The sequence below is a fragment of the Crocodylus siamensis genome, chromosome 1, assembly GCF_052110815.1.
Source record: "Crocodylus siamensis isolate JL-2025a chromosome 1, ASM5211081v1, whole genome shotgun sequence".
NCBI lineage: Eukaryota > Metazoa > Chordata > Crocodylia > Crocodylidae > Crocodylus > Crocodylus siamensis.
This window is the reverse complement of record NC_143395.1, coordinates 423,971,212-423,989,373: the sequence shown is the minus strand read 5'-3', so window position 1 is coordinate 423,989,373 and position 18,162 is coordinate 423,971,212. Positions and strand designations below refer to the sequence as shown.

Here is an 18,162-nt window from a genome sequence, read left to right as displayed (position 1 = left end):
GATGGGTGGGTGTGGGGAGGGAGGGACACGTGGGTTTTGGGGAGGGGAGGGTGCGCGTGTTTGTTTGTGTGCGTGCTGATGTGTTTTAAGGGGAAACAGAGGGGTAGCAGGCGTGTATGGAAGTTGTGTGGGTGTATGTGCATGTTTGTGTGTTTTAAGGGACAGCTGAGGGACATCAGGCATATATGGAGGTTGTATAGGCATGTGCCTTAAGGGAAAGTAGAGGGACATCAGGCATATATGGAGGTTGTGTATGGGGGGGTTACAGGTTGGGGAACTCCCCTCTTGCCAGCACGGAGACGGAAAAGGATCTTGGAGTCGTCATTGACTCCACGATGAACATGGGCCGGCAGTGTGGGGAGGCAGTCAAGAAGGCCAATCGTACCCTATCATGCATCCACAGATGCATCTCGAGCAGGTCCAGGGAGGTGATCCTCCCCCTCTGTGCGGCACTGGTCAGGCCGCAGCTGGAGTACTGCGTCCAGTTCTGGGCGCCACACTTCAAGAGGGACGTGGACAATATGGAAAGAGTCCAGAGGAGGCCACTCATATGATCAGGGGTCAGCAGGGCAGGCCTTATGAGGAGAGGCTACGGGACCTGAACCTGTTTAGCCTCCACAAGAGAAGGCTAAGGGGGGACCTTGTGGCCTGCTACAAACTGGTCAGGGGGGATCAGCAGGTATTGGGGGAGTCCCTGTTCCCCCGTGCGCTGCCAGGAGTGACCAGGAATAACGGTCACAAACTGGCGGAGGGTAAGTTTAGATTAGATATTAGGAGGCGCTACTTCACAGTCAGGGTGGCTAGGGCCTGGAACCAGCTTCCAGGGGAAGTGGTGCAGGCTCCTAGCCTGGGGATTTTTAAAAGGAAGTTAGATGAGCACCTTGCCGGGGTCATCTGACCCCGGTGCTCTTTCCTGCCAAGGCAGGGGGTCGGACTAGATGATCTACCTAGGTCCCTTCCGACTCTAGCTACTATGAAACTATGAAACTATATATGGAGGTTGTGTATGGGGGGGTGTTTTAAGGGACAAGAGAGGGACATCAGGCATGTATGAAGGTTGTATAAGGGGAGTGTGCGCATACGTGTCTTAAGGGAAAATAGAGGGGCATAAGGCATGTATGGAGCTTGTGTATAGGCATGTGTGTGCATGTGTGTGGGAGAAACCACACATAGGGATGTGTGTGTATTAGGGAAAGGCCACACTTGCTAATTAAAGTTGGATAGAAACCAGCTATGAAATAATTACACATTTTCCAGCTCTTGCTTTATAGCTGCTTGGAACTTCTTAAGGTGTGGTAGTTAATGTGCACATTAAATTAATCTCATGTCCTAGACCGACGAGAGGTGTGGCGGGCCAGTAGGGGGCACTCCTGCGTTGAGCCGCCCACCTCCCTGTGCCCGACCACCTGCCAGTCTCCTAATGCCTCCCTAGGGTGCCTCATGCTTGGCCGACCCCTCTCCCGGAGCAAACTTGCTAGTCTGGGGGCAACATCACCGCCACCACCCTGAGAAGGGACTGTCTCGGCCCTGTGTCCTCAGGGAAACACAGGCCTAATAGTCCGACGGGTACTCGACCCGGTACACTTGGGGCACTTCCCCAAGTCAGGGGGCAAAAAGTAAAGTCTCCCTTAGTCCACAGACCTAAGGGGTCTCTTAGGCATAATTTAGACCCACCCCTCAATAAGTCTCCCACACCGGTCACAAAGGAGGACTTTATTGGTTACAAGGGGTAGGGTAAACTAGGGTACAGGATTGAGCAATATCTTAGAAATCCTAAAGAGCAAACAGTCTGGCTGAGGTAGCCTTTTGATCACACATCTGTGTTACTGCCAGCTAAATATCTAATCAGATTGAGTAGCTTACTCACAAGCATCTTCCAGAGGCTGGTTGAGCTTCCCCCCTGGAGTCTGGGGGTGAGAGAGAGAGCTAGGTTCAGGTGGTAAGGCTCCTCTGTCTCCCCTGCTTGGCTGCTGCTTCACCTCATGGCCGAAGACAGAGCCCCTCCTTCCCCGCCCTTGACTTATATAGCCCCTGTGACCTCATTCACTGGTCCAGTGGAGGTCAGCCCCAGTTGACAATTCACAATTTGAAATATATCACTAGTTGCCGGGCAGACTCTAGCCCCCCAGGTAGATGCCCCTCACCCAGGTGGCGGATGCCAGTCCCGTGGGCAGAGGGAGCAGGTTTCCCCCCCACAGGACTGCAGCCAGCTCAGGTTACCTAAAGAGACCGGCTGAGGTGTGACTCCTCCGTGCTGGCCCATCTAATCACCTTGTCACAGGGCAGAGATTTTGGGGAGAAACCAAGGTGGCTTTCTGCCACAAGCGGCACATATACCCAGGTAAGCGCCAAGGGCCAGGGCGATGCTGAGAGTAGGGGGCCAGCGCACACATCCTCAGGGGGCCTCAAATGCCGCCACACAAACGCTCGTCGTATGGGCAACAAGCAGGAGGAACTCCCCCTCCTGCCGGCTGACACCAGCCCGGACACAGCGGGGATCACTGAGACGTGGTGGGGCCCAACGCACGGCTGGGGGGTGAGTGTCAAGGGCAATGGGCTGTACAGCAGGGACGGGACAGGGAGGAAAGGCGGGGGTGGCGCTTTTCATTAAGGAGGAATACAAATCCTCCTCAAGTAGCACAGAGTCAGGGGAGGGGCACTCTGAAGTGCTCTGGGTCCGAATAAAAGGCAGTTGACGGGAAAGAGACTTAGTGGTGGGGGTCGACTACAGACCCCCCAACCACGGGGAGGAGCTCGACCAGGAGTCCTCACGTCAGCTCACAGAGGTCGTTAGGTCCAAGGACGTGGTCGTCATGGGGGACCTGAACTTCCTGACATCTGCTGGGAAGAGCAGTCAGCCAGGTCTGACCCCTCACGTAGGTCCCTAGCCTGAATGCAGGACCTCCATCGAACCCAGGAGGTGCGCAGCCCCACCGGGGAGACGCCTTGTTGGACCTGGTGCTGGCCACGGGTGACGACCTGGTGCGGGGGCTGCGGGTGCTCGACCACCCGGGCGACAGCGATCATCGCCCGCTGGGTTTCACCATCCAGCGCAAGGTGGCAAAGGCCGGCACCAAGACAGCAGCCCTGGACTTCAGGAGGGCGGATGTCAATGAGCTGAGGAGGATAGTTGGAGAAGCGCTGAGGTCCCGGAGGGGAGGGGAGCCGGGTGGCCAAGGAGAGTGGTCGCTCCTCAAGGAGACGATCCTGCAAGCCCAAAGGGAGGTAATCCCAACGCGGATCAAAGGGAGCAGGAGAGCACACAAGCCCCCATGTCTCACCAAAAGCATCTGGGAATGTCTCCTTGCTAAAAGGGAGGTGCACACCCGATGGCAGGGAGGGGCCACCCCCAGGGAGAACTACACTGCGGTTCCTCAGGGCTGCAGGGGGGGGCAGGGAGGCCAAGGCGGGGATGGGACTGGGATGAGCGACCCGGATCAAGGACAAGAAGAAGTCCTTTTTTAAATACATAGGGGGCAAAAAGAAGGTACCTGGCAACGTGAGGCCCCTGCAAGACACGCTAGGAAATCTGGTTGTCACACCAGACGACAAAGCCAACATGTTTAACGATTTCTTTGCCTCCATTTTCCTGAGCAGGAGCCAGATCCCACCCCTTGGGGGGCTTTAAGACAAGACTAGACAAACACCTTGCTGGGGTCATTTGACCCCAGTACTCTTCCTGCCATGGCAGGGGGTCGGATTAGATGATCTACTGAGGTCCCTTCCGACCCTAGAAACTACGAAACTATGAAACTATGAATTAACCAGGTAATTGCATAATATAAGTGACATATAGAGGGGGCCTGAGCTGTGCAATGGGAGTGAGAAAGAACACACACAGACATGCACCCACATATATACATATTATATGTATAGGCATGGGCGTGTGAGGTGGGGGTGAGCAGGGAGCTGTAGAAGGATATATAGAGAACAGTGCGTGCCAAGGAAGGATATGTGTGGGGGGTGTGCATGTGTGCGTGCGTGTGCAGGAACATAGGGGTGTGCAAAAAGCATGGGTTGTGCATGAGGATAAATGCCAGCATTTCCCTGTTGGTGCTGGGGGCAGCAGTGAGGAGCTGTGTGTGCTGCGTGTGGAGTATATGTTTGTCAGACATCATGGGTGTCTCTGTATGTGTGCATTTACTGCACAGTAACCAAAATTACTGCACAGTACGGGTCCATGTCTACACGTGCATGCCTGTACTGCACAGTAAATACAGCAATTTGCACCAAGAAGAGGTGATTTGCGCATCATGCAGATATGAAATGTACACCCAATTAGTTACTGCGCAGTAACACACATGTATACCTTACTGCACAGTAACGCTGTGTGTGTGGACTGACTTGGGATTAACTTTAGTCCCAGGTCAGTCCACACACAGTGTTAACGTGCTTTAATGCCCACGTGTAGAAGCCGGCCTATTCCTGCTTACTGCGCAGTGAATTTAAACCTCCATAAATGCACGTGTAGACACACCCCGTGTGACTAAATGTCTGAACTGCCCTGGTGGGGTGGGCAGCGGGGGGAGGGTGTTCTCCCAGCAATCCCATTAGCCTGGGACCTGTAACCAGTCTGTGACTCCCCTTCACATCAAAGCCAAGAGCTTCAATAAAATCCTCGTCTTTCTGCAGCCCGCTGAGGTCTGCTACCTCTGTGGGGCCGGGGGCTTCACCCAGAGGCCTCCAGCTGTGTATTCAAGCCAGCGAGAAACCTCAGCGAACCCCCCCCAGATCCTGGTTTCCTAACCGGTCATTATTATTGGTTATCAGCAAGTCCCAATTTTGATTGAATTACCTGACTCGGTACCAGGAGGTCATCAATCCCCACCGAGTTGGAACACAGCCGGGAATGGATAAACAACGGGGAAAACACAGGGCGTTTGCGGAGCCGCCCTGGGAAGATCAAGCAAACTCCTGAGACGACACAAGAGGAGACGCCGATCAACCCCATGTCTCTTCCTGCACATAAATATGAGTTAATTAAAAAGAAAATTTACAACAGCCGTTAATCAAGGACAGACATTTCACACAATCACGTGCCAGGCACACAGGAGCCCACTTAAAATCAGCATAGGTATAGGAAGATAAGCTGGAAGTGAGGCCTCATGATTTCTTTTCAGAAGGTCCCAGCTGCAAACATACCTCTTCTGGCACTACGAAATTGTCTTAAAGATTTTGTAGTTTAACTTTTGCAAGTAGGCCCAGCTCAGTTTAAGTTTCACAGTCATCAACATGCAACTTCCTTGACAAGGCTTCACCATAAGAGGCCAGCTTGGCCAGGGATTTCCCCGCCACCGCCTCGCATGCACACCAGCCCGGGGCCAGGGCACGACCGCTGCGCTTGCTGGAGGAGCTGGTTGCTTTGAGAAGGCCCTGACAGGCTGGGAGCCAGGGGAGGAGCAGCCTTCCCACGATGCTGCCTCCTCTGCTCCAACAGAGCTGGGGGACAGTCCGCCGCGTGGAAATACATAGGTCCGGAGCCCACTGAAAGTGAGGGGCGCGAGGTACCGCAGTACCTTGAAAGCTTTGCATTCAGACCTCGCCCAGGCAGGTCTATATGGCCACAGGCCCCTCGTGCCGAGGGAATCTCCATCAGAGCACAGTGCAGCTGTCCAGGCTTGCAACTCCCCTTCGCCATGGCAGGGGTTTGCACCCACCTGGGCTGGGCTGCCTTGTACCACTGCGGAGGTCAAGCCGAGGTCCCGAGGTGCTGGGGCCCATCTAGGAGGAGAGAGGAGCAAGGGGCCAGGCGTTGCATTGACAGCGCGGTGCAGAGCCAATAACCGTCTGAGCAGGGCGTGGGAACTGGGTTCGCCAAGGCACAGCAGGGCTGAAGGAGCATCTCGGGCGGCTGGGCAGTGTCTCCTGCACTCAGCAAGGGGAGGAAGACCCCCTGCCCAGGCAAGATCTAGCACAGGATCATGCCGGGGGCTTCCTATCTGGAGCACGAGTGTGGAGGGTGGGCATTAAGGAGGAGCTCCCCCTTGCTCCATAAAACCCAGGGCTCTTCTGTAATCTGCAGCCAGTCCTGCGAGACCTTCCTAGGGATGCGGGGGGTTCGGGTCTGTTTGTCCTGGCGCCACCGGGGCAGACCTCAGTGGCCCAAATGAAGCTGGAAGTGAAGCGGAAAAGCCTCCTGTCCCTGTGAGTTGCCCTCAGAGCCCGCTCCGTCACCACCCTCTCCCCCTCCGTGGTTGGGGGGTCAAAAAGGGCCCAATTTGCCCCCCACATTGGTATTAGCTGATCTCACCAAGCAGCTCAACATGCCTTCAGGGGAGGGAAAAAGCTCCTCTGGGGCTGGGGACATTACACAGAAATGCCTCCATCTCACTTGCCTCTAGCTAAAAGGCTGAAGGAGCAAGTTAGGGAGAAATCACCCAGCCCCATACAATAACGTGTGTACTGAGACCTCCACCCGGGCTGTAGCAGACCTTCGCAGGGGGCTGCCCCAGGCAAGGACAAGTCTCCCCCGCACTGCACAATGGGCAGGGAGAAGGGGGTCTCCCTTCCCAGGGGCAGCAAAACCCCCCAGGCCCACACTGCCTTCCTCCCTGGGGGTCCCGGTATCTCCCCTGTGTGGGGTTGCATTTGCCTGGGCTATGGGATGGAAGAGCCGGGATTCAAAGGGTTGTCAAAGGAAAGCCCCTGCACCCAGGGGGACTCCTTGCAGTCTCCACCCTCCTCCTTCCAGACCCCCTTCTGCACCAAGCCCCAAAGCAGCTCAGCAACGGGCACAACAGCCCTGGAGCTGAGAGCAGGAGGGGAGAGGGGGAAAGCAAGGGGAGGAGCTGCATGAGAGCAGGTAAAGATGAGCCCAGTCAGGCTTTGTCTGCTCAACACCTCCCCTGTCTGAAGGGCTGTTTATGCCTCTCCCCAAAGGAGGTGGCATTTTAAGAAAAAAAAAAAGCTGCAGTCACACGTGTGTGCATGTGTGTACGTATGTACGTGTGCATTTGGTTTTTGTTTTGCAATTTAGCTTTTCACTGAAACATTTTGTGTTAATGTTGTTGGGACTTTCTGTTTTAAACCAAAGACACCCTTTTTTTTTATTCTGGAAATTAAACCATTTCCACCATCAGGAGTTTCCACCCTGAGCTCCAGGGGTGGCTCCTGCCTGGATTCACCCCTGGGCTCAGACAAGCTGGACCTCGGGGCTGAGACTGCTATGACTTGTCCCCAACCAGGAACCGCTCACACCGGCCAGGGCAGGGGCCAGGAGACTGGAGGAAATCTTTCTGCATCTCTCCCAACCCGATGGCATCAGCTCCGTGCCTGCTGCCTCGGATGAGTGCAAATCCTGAAACCATCCATCTCCTGCACCCAGATGTGCCCCGTCCCCATCACCCTGCTCCCTCCCTTCCTTCTTCCAGCTCCCCATCCCCTCTCCCTCCTTTCTCCAAGCAGACACCGCATCGCCCACTCTGCCCCACAGCCGTGTGCGCCCCATCTGGGCTGCCCAGGGCAGAGCTGGGGTCTTTTTGGAGCCAGCCCAGTCCCTGCACGTGTTGGGGCAGGAGGGAGGTGAGGACACGCCGAGGCTGCACTGAGCCGGCTCGTGCTCCTGCTCCAGTACCACTGCCTCCTGCTGGGGTCCCTGGCATCAGAGCCCTGGCAGCAGGGGACCCCCACCAGCAGGGCTGGGGGGCAAGGGTTGTGGGTGGAGGGCAAGGGGCACAAGCAGGGCTGGGGCATTTGGCAGGGGGGCGAGAGACACCAGCAGGGCTGTGGGGGGCATTTAATTTTAACCACGGATTTGGGGATTTTTATCAGAGAGTTTGCAATTTTTATCAAAGAACTTGTGATTTTTTTATTGTGGAAAACCAGGATCCCTGGGATCAGGCCTCTCCCACGTTTCACACTGATATCTCCTCCTCTTCACCCAGCCGCTGTCCCCCGAGTCCTCCCCATTCGTGTCACTCCGGGGGCGTCCCTGCTCAGCAGTTTCTTGGCAGCGCGGTCTCCCTTTGCCTTCCCAGCATCTTCATCTCATCTCCAATTCATTGTGCCTATAAATGCACTACCAGCTGTTCCTGGGAATTATGCTGATTCCCTCCCTCTCTCGCCTAGTGTGTCCTGTGCAATCACATTTACACTCCAGTGTGCTCGGCTGTGCTGTCGGCATCCCCTTTCTCCCCCGTTGGAGATGCCCCGGCAGAAGGCGATGGAGTTGTCTCAGCCTCAGCTGCTCCCACTAGTGGATGGTGCATTTCCACGGCTCTTCCTCTCCCCTCACATGTGCGCATGCTGCAACCCGGGTCCTTCTCACCAGGAGTCACTGCACACGTCTGTCCACATCCTTCTCAACACCTTCATCTCCATAGCCCACGGACTCTGGTTTTACTGGACTTACTTGGGGACCGGTGCTCTCAACTCACCCTGCCATTGTCCAATGTTTTCTTGTCCTTTAAAACCCCTCTGCATGTCAGATGCTCATCACTGCAATAAAAGAAAGTGGGTTAGGTGTAGGGTCAAGGGAAAACCCATTTTCCTTTTTAGGCGATGTCTAATAAAGGCACTTTCACTAGGTGATTTGCTTTTCTGGTGCTTTCTTTTCCCCTCAATTTCTGCCAAAGGATTTCCTTAGAGAAGGGCTTCAGTGATTTTTCGAGATCAGCAAAGACCACGTGAACCATTTCTACATTATGGGCTTTCACATGCTGTGAAATGTCTGCTTCTTCTGTCTTTTGTACACATCCCTGACTTCCAGGAATGCTGTTTTCCACCCTGCAGTATTTGCCAGCCCGTGCACTCATCTCCCCTGCTGGGATAATGCTCCCCTTGGATGAGATGTTCCTTTACTTGCAAGCACAGTTATTATAAAATCATCCTTTCCTGTGCCCTGGTGATGGATAACCTCCCCCCTCCAGAAAAAGGTTTCATTGTCAGCCATCATCCTGGATTCTGCCCTGAGTCCACGCATTAAAACTTCACTGAGAAGAAACTCATTGCCACTCTTTTGGCCCAATTTCCACTGATAAGAGAAGTGTTATCCATCCAGAAGGGTATCCGATGTCTCTCAATTTTGGTACCTTAAAATAGTAAAATCTGGATCTTTCTGTGTACTACAGCACAGATCACTGCATCTCCACCCCTGTCTCTGGTGACTGTTTCTTTTATAGCTCCATGTAATTGGCACTTTGCTTCCTAGGACCATCCCTCCACTACCCAGGTGACACGGACCATCATATATTGAAGGCTTCTCCCAGCACTGCCTTCCCTTTCACCCAAAATGTCCACCCTCCCTTTTCTTTCAAGGCCCCAGGAGAAGCCATGAGCTGATTGCAAGTTGGTTGGTTATTCTGCATGCAGTGCCCAGTCCCAAACCCTCTTTAACCCCTGCTCCAAACAGGATATCAAGGTCCCATCCCTGACTTAATCTGCCGGCTCCAGCAAGGACGGGGAGCTCTGCAGCTGTGCTGAGCAGGAGCGAGGGGAAATCTCCAGGCGGGAGGACCTGGCTGCAGGTGAGCTGGGCCTACCCCGTCCCCCGGGTCCCCTCCCAGAAATGCTCCTTGCCCAGAGCACAGATCTGGTTTCCCTGGAATAACATGACCTTCAATGTTCATCCTCACTCAACAACTTCAGAGTTTTTTCCCCCAAGCCCAAGGTAGCCATACCGGTACATCACCCTCTCCCACGGCATGCTGGGATTTCAATCCCCCACGGAATCTGCATGGTTGGCAGAATCGCTGTGCAGCCATTATTGCCACATAGGGGAGAGGCTAGGGCTGTCCCTGGTTTCTCCTGGTCACGTTGACCGGGAACACTGAAAGTGTTGAACCCTGGTCTCAGGCTACATGAAATAGCAGTATCCCAAGCTTCCCCTTCCTGTTTCATCTCTGGGGCCCTGAGCATCACAGGGCCGGAGGCTCAGCACAGAGTCCACATGTAGGTGATGCCAAGGGCTTTGTCCAGTGCAGACTCCAGTGACATGGAGGTCACCTGGGACCCATCTGCAAAAGAGATCTCCATGGGCTCATTCCCTGCCCCAGACCATTTTCTGGAAGCAGGCAGGAAGCACAGCCCTGCTGCTTTCCCAAGAGAAAGCCCTGCTCTAAGTCCTCCCCTCCCAGAACATTTCTTGGAGATGGCGAAACCCGTTGGCTTTTTGTACAAACCAGAAGCAGCCCTCGTGTGAAGCACAGAAGCAGGTGGGCCAGTGCAAGCCCAGGCTTCCCACGCCCGCTGACAACCCCCAAATCCAGCGTGAGGCTGTTCACCCTTGTAGCCAGATACTGCTCTCAGCACTGCCAGAGATGGAGGCGAGCACCGGAGAGCAGCCTCACCAATGCCCTTCGGCATCTGCAGCATGTCTGTGCAGGCAGGTGGAGGGCTCGGCATCATCTCCCCCCGGACCCACCAGTGCTGTGGGACAGAGCAGCCCTTGGGGAGCCCCTTTCTTCCTTTAAGCAGATGCCTCTGGTCTCCTCGTCAGCCCCATTACAGCATGAGGCTATTCATGTCCTATCCTAATGCACCTGTTCCATGTGGGTTTCTGCCAGTAGGGCCTGAGCAGACGGGGCTAAGAAACGGGAATCGAGCCCCAAGGATCTGGCTCCGAATTCCCAAGTAGGAAACATTAGCATAGCTCAGGGTCCTGCCCATCCCTCCATCCCTGCACTTCAAATTGTGGCAATAAGACCTTATTTTCTAAAAGAAACCCATGTGTCGAAGTGCAATCCTGCTCGGAGGCCCACCCCAGCAGAAGGAATAGCAGCATTTGCCCTTTGCCAGCAAGGCAAGAACTAATGTCAAGTTTTTCTCCCCCCGACAGCAGGTGCCTGGCTGCCTTGCAGGGGTGAAAACCAGTCTCCTGGGGAAGGCTCTGCAAACCTGGAGCCCCCCCACACTTGCCCAGGAATTTTGGGTGGGACAGACTGCCTGAGACCTGAGGAGGAAGTTAGCAGTGAACAAGGTAGCATCTCCAGTTAGGTGTGAGAGTGGAAACAAGACAGATGCCAGGAAAAGCCCAGCGTGCAAGGAGGAATTTGTGGAGCTGAAGAGCCACAAGGCAAAGTTACAGCAGAGAGAGAGCCCACGCCTGAACCAAAGCGGTAGGAAGAGCTTTGTGTGCAGCTCAGACCTGGTCAAGCACCAACCTGTGCGGAGGGAGAAGCAGCAGTGAGGCTGTGTCCCGTGTGGTAAGACCATCACCCATTTCTCCTCCTTTTCTCAACTTCAGCAAGGCCTTTGACACCATCTCCCACCCCATCCTCATTAAAAAAATTGGGCGACTGTGGCATTGATGCCTTCAGTCGGATGGATTGCAGATTGGCTGAAGGGTTGTACTCAGAGGATGGTGGTGGATGGGTCATATTCGACCTGGGGGGAGGTGGGCAGCGGGGTCCCCCAGGGCTCGGTCCTTGGGCCCGCGCTGTTCAATCTCTTTATCAGCAATTTGGGCAACGGGGTGAAAAGCAACCTGTTTAAATTCGCTGATGATACCAAAATTTGGGGTTAGGTGAGCACGCTAGTAGGGAGGGAAATACTGCAGCAAGACCTGGATAGGTTACAGGGGTGGGCTAGCAAAAACAGGATGCGTTTCAATACTGACAAGTGCAGGGTGCTGCACGCGGGCAGTAGTAGCCAGCAGCACACTTACAAGATGGGAAACTCCCTTCTTGAGAGCACAGAGGCAGAAAGGGATCTTGGAGTCATTATTGACTCCAAGATGAACATGGGCCGACAATGCGAGGTCACGGTTGGCAGGGCTAACTGGACCTTGTCATGCATCCACAGATGCATCTCGAGCAGGTCCAAGGAGGTGATCCTCCCCCTCTGTGCGGCACTGGTCAGGCCGCAGCTGGAGGACTGCGTCCGGTTCTGGGCGCCGCACGTCAGGAGGGATGTGGACAGCATGGAGAGGGTCCAGAAGAGGCCACTCGCATGATCTGGGGACAGCAGGGCAGACCCTACAATGAGAGACTGCAGGACCTGAACCTGTCCAGCCTCCACAAGAGAAGGCTGAGGGGGGACCTGGTGACCTGCTATAAACTCACTAGGGGGGACCAGAAGGGTTTGGGAGAGACCTTGTTTCCCCTAGCACCCCCCTGCATAACAAGGAATAATGGCCACAAGTTGTTGGAGAGGAGGTTTAGATTAGACATCTGTAAGAACGACTTCACAGTCATGGCAGCTAGGAGCTGGAACCAACTTCCAAGGGAAGTGCTGCTGGCTCCTACCCTGGGGGGCTTTAAGAGGAGGCTGGATGCCTACTTGGCTGGAGTCATTTGAGCTCATTTTTTTCTCCCGCCCAGGTGTGCGGTCGGACTTGAAGATATACAAGGTCCCTTCGACCCGACTCCTGTGAGTCTATGATTCTCCCTGGCTCAGCACTGGCGCATTCATTTGGGAAGGAAGTCACACCGCTGCACCGAGTGCAGGAAGAGCTTTGCCAGTCAGCAAGACCTGTCCCAGCACCAGTATGCGCAGAGCTGGCAGCAGCTACATCGCCATATCGAGTGTGGGAAGAGCTTCAAGCAGCCCTCTGACCTGGCCTGTCACAAGTGCATGCACATGGGGGAGAAGCCACATCAGTGCACTGAGTGTGGGAAGAGCTTTACCTCCTACACCATCCTGGCTGAGCACCAGCACATCCACATGGGAGAGAGGCCACATCGATGCTTTGAGTGTGGGAAGAGCTTTACCTACCCTTGCCGCTTGGCCCAGCACCAAAATGTCCACAGAGGAGAGAAGCCATATCAGTGCTCAGTGTATGGGAAGAGCTTCGTCTAATCTGTCTACCTGCTGCAGCACCGGCATGTCCACACAGAGGAAAAGCCACATCAGCGCTCGGTGTGTGGGAAGAGATTCACAAAATCTGGTTCCATGGTCGAGCACCAGTGCATCCACACAGGAGAGAAGCCGCATCGGTGCTTTAATCGTGGGAAGAGGTTCACCTGCTCCCACACCTTGGCCCAGCACCGGCATATCCACACAGAGGAGAAACCACATCAGTGCTCTGAGTGTGGGAAAAGTTTCACCTACTCCTCCACATTTGTGAAGCACCAACTCATCCACACCGGGGGGAAGCCACATCAGTGCTTGGTGTGTGACAAGAGCTTCAGGCACTCCTCCAGCCTGGCTCAGCACCAGCGCATCCACACCCAGGAGCATCCATAATCCTGCCAGCAATGCAGGAAGGGCTTGGAGATGCCACCCTGCTCAGTACCCCGCAGTGTCTGCATTCAGGCAAGCAACGCGATGGTGGTCCAATGCAGAAAGAGGTCACCCAGCCTTTGGCCCTCGTAGGGCAGTGCAGGACCCCAAAGACCCAGATGCTGCACCCAAGGTTTGCTTGTTGGGGAGGGGCCAGGAGGAAGCACCTCAAGCAGACACCAGCACAAATGCTGGGGAACATGTAAGGATATGATCTTTGTGTCAGTCTGGGAGCCCCCGCCTTTCACATCACTCTCTAAAATCAGTCAGTGCTCCCCAGGGGAAAAGAAGTGCCTTCACAACAGGGTGCCCCCCCGTCCACCAAGACAGCTGGCTCCAAATGACACCCCGGGACTGTCCTTGGCTGTCTCCAAGCTTCGTCCTCCCTCCTGGTCCCAGGGTTCCTGTATTGAGGATTCTGAGGTGCAGCAAGGAGGACATTTATGGCTGGGAAAGCATTCCCAAACCTCCCCCGTCTTCACCTGTCCTCACCACCACATGACCCGCTGGGTGCCTGCAGCTCCCCCTGCCCTCCTTCCCTTCAGTGCATTCACTATAATACAGTTTCTACTAAATACCCAGAACAGGACATAACATCCCTGTGGTTGGTCTCTGTATGCTCTCCAGGGCTGTGAGGTGGGAACAGAGCAGGGCCCAGGACCCTTTTCCAGGGCAGATCTCTCTGTGATTTCCCAGCCCCTTCCCTGTCCAGAGGATTCCCCATACTGCAGGGGCTGCTGATAACCGTGGGGAGCGGGAGTTGCTCACGCTCCAGGAGTTGGTCGCACTCAAGGTATTGCTCCCGTGTCCTGCTGTGCAGCAAAGGACCCTGCCCTTGGGGCTTTTGAAGGGACCCCTGGTGAGGGGCAGTCGAGTCCCTTTTCTGGGTGAATTGTGGTAGCAGGGGTGAAGGAGGTGCAGCCTGTGCCAGGGTGGGGAAAGCATGAGGACGTGCTCTGCATGAAATGCAGCTCATTGTAATCTCCTGTTGTGAATATTGATGCCCCCCTGCTAGTGCCAAAGCCATTTGGCTCCATGGTTGGCCTGTGGGGGCTACTCCAAGAGGATAACAGCCCATCACTGAGCACACTCATTCATTCATCTGCCTCGTAATTGTCCTCTGCTGATCCCTCCCAGTGTATAAATCCACCCCCACTTTCCCTGTATTAGTGTTTAAGGAAATAACCTGGTGAGTTTTGAGCGAGCCTCAGTTGTGTCTTCACAATGCCTTAGTTCAGAGCCTGCTTCCTGAAGGCTTCTTGCACTAGTTTTGTGACAGCCTGATAGAGAAGAGGATGCTGCATTACACAGATGTACAAACGCTTGTGTTCAGGCCCCTGAGCAGGATTGATTAGCAGCACAAGGAGGCACCTTTGTCCACCAAGGGACCTGCTAGACAAACTGGATCAGGCCCCGTGTAGGGATGTGGCCAGCCTCCCTTCCTGCAAAGAGAAAGGCCAAATGACTACTTCTCTCCCACCGCAGCTCCAGCAAGTGACTGGGAACGTTGGGAAGTCCCACTGGGAACCTGCTGGTGAGGTCAGGCCTCCACCTTCCCCCATGGCTACAGCCATATAGGGCTGCAGTTCTCATATGGCTGATGGCAATCCACCAGAAGGGATAAAGCCAGTAGAAGTTTCCTTTTGATTTCTCTCCCTGGGTTCAGTTTGCAGAGACCCAGAGGTCTGCTGAGTAAGTGAAGTTGGAGGCGGTTATTTAGTGCCCAGCTTCACAGTCCACATGGCCCGTGTTGGGTTTGTTGCTCACTTTGCTGTTCCCAGTTTCAGGAGCTCTGAGCAATCATAAGGCTTTTACACAAAGTGCAGCTTCTGCTCCTCTTCTCCCCTGCTTGCCCTTCCTGAACAGTTTGTACCCATCCAGGCTGCCCCACACACCCACATACCCCACACCCACACCCTGAACCCCCTTCACAATTCCCATGCCTCCCCACCCCCTACACCTTCAGAAACCCCCTCACACACACCCCACACATCCCCCCAACACACCGCCTCAGACACAAGTACCTATACTTCTAAAGAAGGTTCAAATAGTGTTATATATAGCTTAATTTAAAGAAGTAATAATTTTTGCATAATTTTGGATTTTTCTGCACATCAATTCCTGAGGTGTAATAATGGCTCAGATATGGGTATGAGCGGGCGTTGAGACTCGGCATGCTCAGTGCAGGGAACAGACACAGGTGTGAGATGGAGCTGAGACCAGACATGCTCAGTGCAGGGAAAAGTAAAGGAAAAATAAGGTGCAAGTCAGGAGTGGTGAATGATCCATCCCTCCTTCCCCTGCACCCACAGCTACAAAGATAATGCCTCTTTAGCACAGAGATTCCTTGCATTTTTAAATGCTCCATGTCCCCCACTGCTTGGGGATTCCCTGACATGCACTAGCTGTCCAGGATGCGAAAAGGGGCTTGCTCTGCCACTGCTTGAATTCACCACCCTGCCAGACATCTGACACCTTCAGGTATCCAGACGGGTTCCCCCATTATCTACTCCTAATTTACACGGTCACAGAGCACCTTTTACACACTGACCTTTCCACTCAGGAGAAACCCCAGCATCTGTGGTCTCTCCTCTGCAAGATGAAGTTGCCTTTCTACCTGGCAGAACTCTTAACATCTTGGATTTCTCCTTTGCCTGATGAAGGGCATCTCAACCGGAAAGCTTGCAAAGAAAAAAAAAATGCAGTTACTCAGTTGGCCTAATATTGGTAGGAGGCAGTGACCTGAGAAGCCAGAGAGCAGAGGAGAGGAATTCAGCCCAGCTCTCTGGAGCAGAGCCCCACCCAGAGCTGCAAAGCACCTGGGATACTGGAGGACTCTGGTTTAAGCTGAACTAGGACAGGGTCTGGGACAGACATTGCATAAACCGGTTGGACCCAAATCAGTTAAGCCTGATACTACATTCAACTAGGTTTTTTACTACATTCAACTAGGTTTATCTCATACCAGTTTCAGCCATTTTCAAACTGGTTTATTTGCACTAAATGTCTGTTCTGTGACAAGTTTTAACCAGTTTTGGATCACTTGAACCAGTTTGTGTCATGTCTGTCCCTAGCCTTCATGATGGTAGGGAGCAGAGGGGAGCCAAGATGACCCAAGTAGCAGGCTGGTTTTATGCAGAGCAACCCAAGACTCATCCCCACCTTGGCATTCAGAGGTTGGACCATCATCCAGTGCCGGCAGGATGGCTGTTAATTTTAACCACATGTGCAATGAGCCCTGCCTACTTCTAAAGACTTTGCTCTGTTCAAGAAGAGGTGGCAACCTGGTCCCTCATTGTGTTCAGGAGCCGTGTCGACGGGGCAGTGGGGCTGACGGCACTCCCGTGGCAGAGAGAAATCATGGCAGGCAGGTTGCTGCAGGTCACCCTGGAAACAAAAGGGACTTTTGAGCTTTTGAGACCATATGTACCAGCAAATAAGACAAGAAAACATGTCTTCCTTAAAAACATGCCGGTAGCCCGCCAGTGACGATTGCAGGAGACTTGAACTGCATCCTTGAAGTGGGCGACGGAATAAGCAGAAGCCAAATGAAGGGACCGGACAGAAATGGGAGCGTGGCCCATGAAAGGCAAGGGCATGTGGACAGTGAACACGACCCTTCTGGAAGATGAGAAGATACAGCAGGAGTTTCGCAAGTTGTAAGGGGCTGGAGGGGACCTCGAGACAGGTGGGGTCAGGCGACCCTAGCGAGGTGACTGTCCAGCTCCTCTTAAAGATTTCCAGGGAAGGCGACTACACCACATCCGGAGGGAGCTTATTCCAGCCTGGACACCCTGGTTGTGAAGAAGTTTTTCCTAACGTGGAGCCGGAACCGGCCTTCCAGGATTTCACCCGACCGTCGGGCCGGGGAAAGCACTCAGCCGAGCCGAGCCGGGTTGCTTTCTCCAGCGCGATGCTCGGGCGGGGGCTGGGAGTTCATCCAGCGCAGGGGGTGAACGCGGCTAGCCCCTGCGGCTGGTGGGGCGCGGCGGTGGCGAGCAGGGGAGCGCCCGCAGGTGGGGGTGGGAGGGCTGGCGAGCGCCGACCCGGGGTTGGCGACCACCTGCACACGTCGCTGGCGGCGTCGGGGGCGGCCAGCGGGGATCGGGGCCCGGCTGTTTCGGCGGGGGTGCAGCACCATGCTCAGGAGGGCACTGCACCCGCACGCCCCCCCCACAGCACCCTGGCGCCGGCGGCTCCCCGGGGCGCTGCTTTCCCTGCACCGCTGCGGGCCCCTCGGCGTGGCACCAGGGCCTGTCCGGCCCGCAGCCGCTGCCTGGAGACCTCCGGGGTCCCTTCCCCCGTGCTGAGACACCCCGGCCCCCGGCTGCTCCAGCGCCTCCCCCACAGGAGCCCCCCGGCCAGCAGCTCCGACCAGGGCGCACAGCCGGCAGAGAGCGGGGGGCTGCGGGGTCCCCTCCCCGGCGTCCCCCCGCCTGCGGGGCTGCGCTCTACCCCCGCCGTGCCGGGGCGGCGTGCCCCACGAGGGCCAGGGGACACCCCTGATTTACCTCACTACTCCCCGCCCCGAAATGTTTTAACCCTCTTCTCGCGAGACTTGGCAGCTGCCCGAGGGGGTCACAGTGAGGGGCGGGGCGGGGCGGGGCAGTGTGGGGCTCCGGGGGGAGGGGCGGGGGTTTGTGGGCAGGGCCGGGGGGGGCCTCGCTCGCGCGGGGCTGCGCTGCCCCGGGGTGGCCCCCGCCCGTCCCCCGCGTGCCCGGCACGGGCCGCCACCGCCCTGCCCGCGGGGGGGCGCTCCCTGGGGCTCAGGTCTCCCACCTCAGGGCGCAGGTCAGGTGACCCCTTCTCTCCTGTCTGTCAACCTGGTTGCCCCGGGTTACCCGAAGCCCCGTTGTTCGGGCGCTGACCTCATGGCTCGGGGCCGGGCCGGACTCCCAGAGGTGCCCAGGCGTGTAAGCCGATTGGCTGGCATCCAAGACCTGCCTTGATTGGACCTGGAAAGGGTGCCAAGCCCCAGGGTGCGGTGTTGCCCCGCCCCCCCCG

The 18,162-nt window shown here is 55.5% G+C and overlaps 1 long non-coding RNA gene and 1 pseudogene across 5 annotated transcripts; one reads left to right on the top strand and one right to left on the bottom strand.

The window, feature by feature from the left end:
• Positions 1–1,707: 1,707 nt before the first annotated feature.
• Positions 1,708–18,075, bottom strand: LOC149875712 (uncharacterized). Of its 5 annotated transcripts, none has more exons than XR_016439744.1 (5): positions 17,938–18,075; positions 16,321–16,545; positions 15,710–15,839; positions 14,345–14,600; positions 1,708–8,436 (listed from the first exon to the last, which is right to left on the bottom strand). It is a non-coding gene; the product is annotated as an uncharacterized LOC149875712 (long non-coding RNA). The 5 variants fall into 5 exon arrangements; XR_016439743.1 differs by lacking the exon at positions 17,938–18,075 and adding an exon at positions 17,670–17,722; XR_016439741.1 differs by lacking the exon at positions 17,938–18,075 and having other exon boundaries at positions 1,708–3,207; positions 4,796–8,436; positions 16,321–17,601.
• On the top strand, positions 10,289–13,251 carry LOC149875713 (uncharacterized; annotated as a pseudogene).
• Positions 18,076–18,162: the final 87 nt, after the last annotated feature.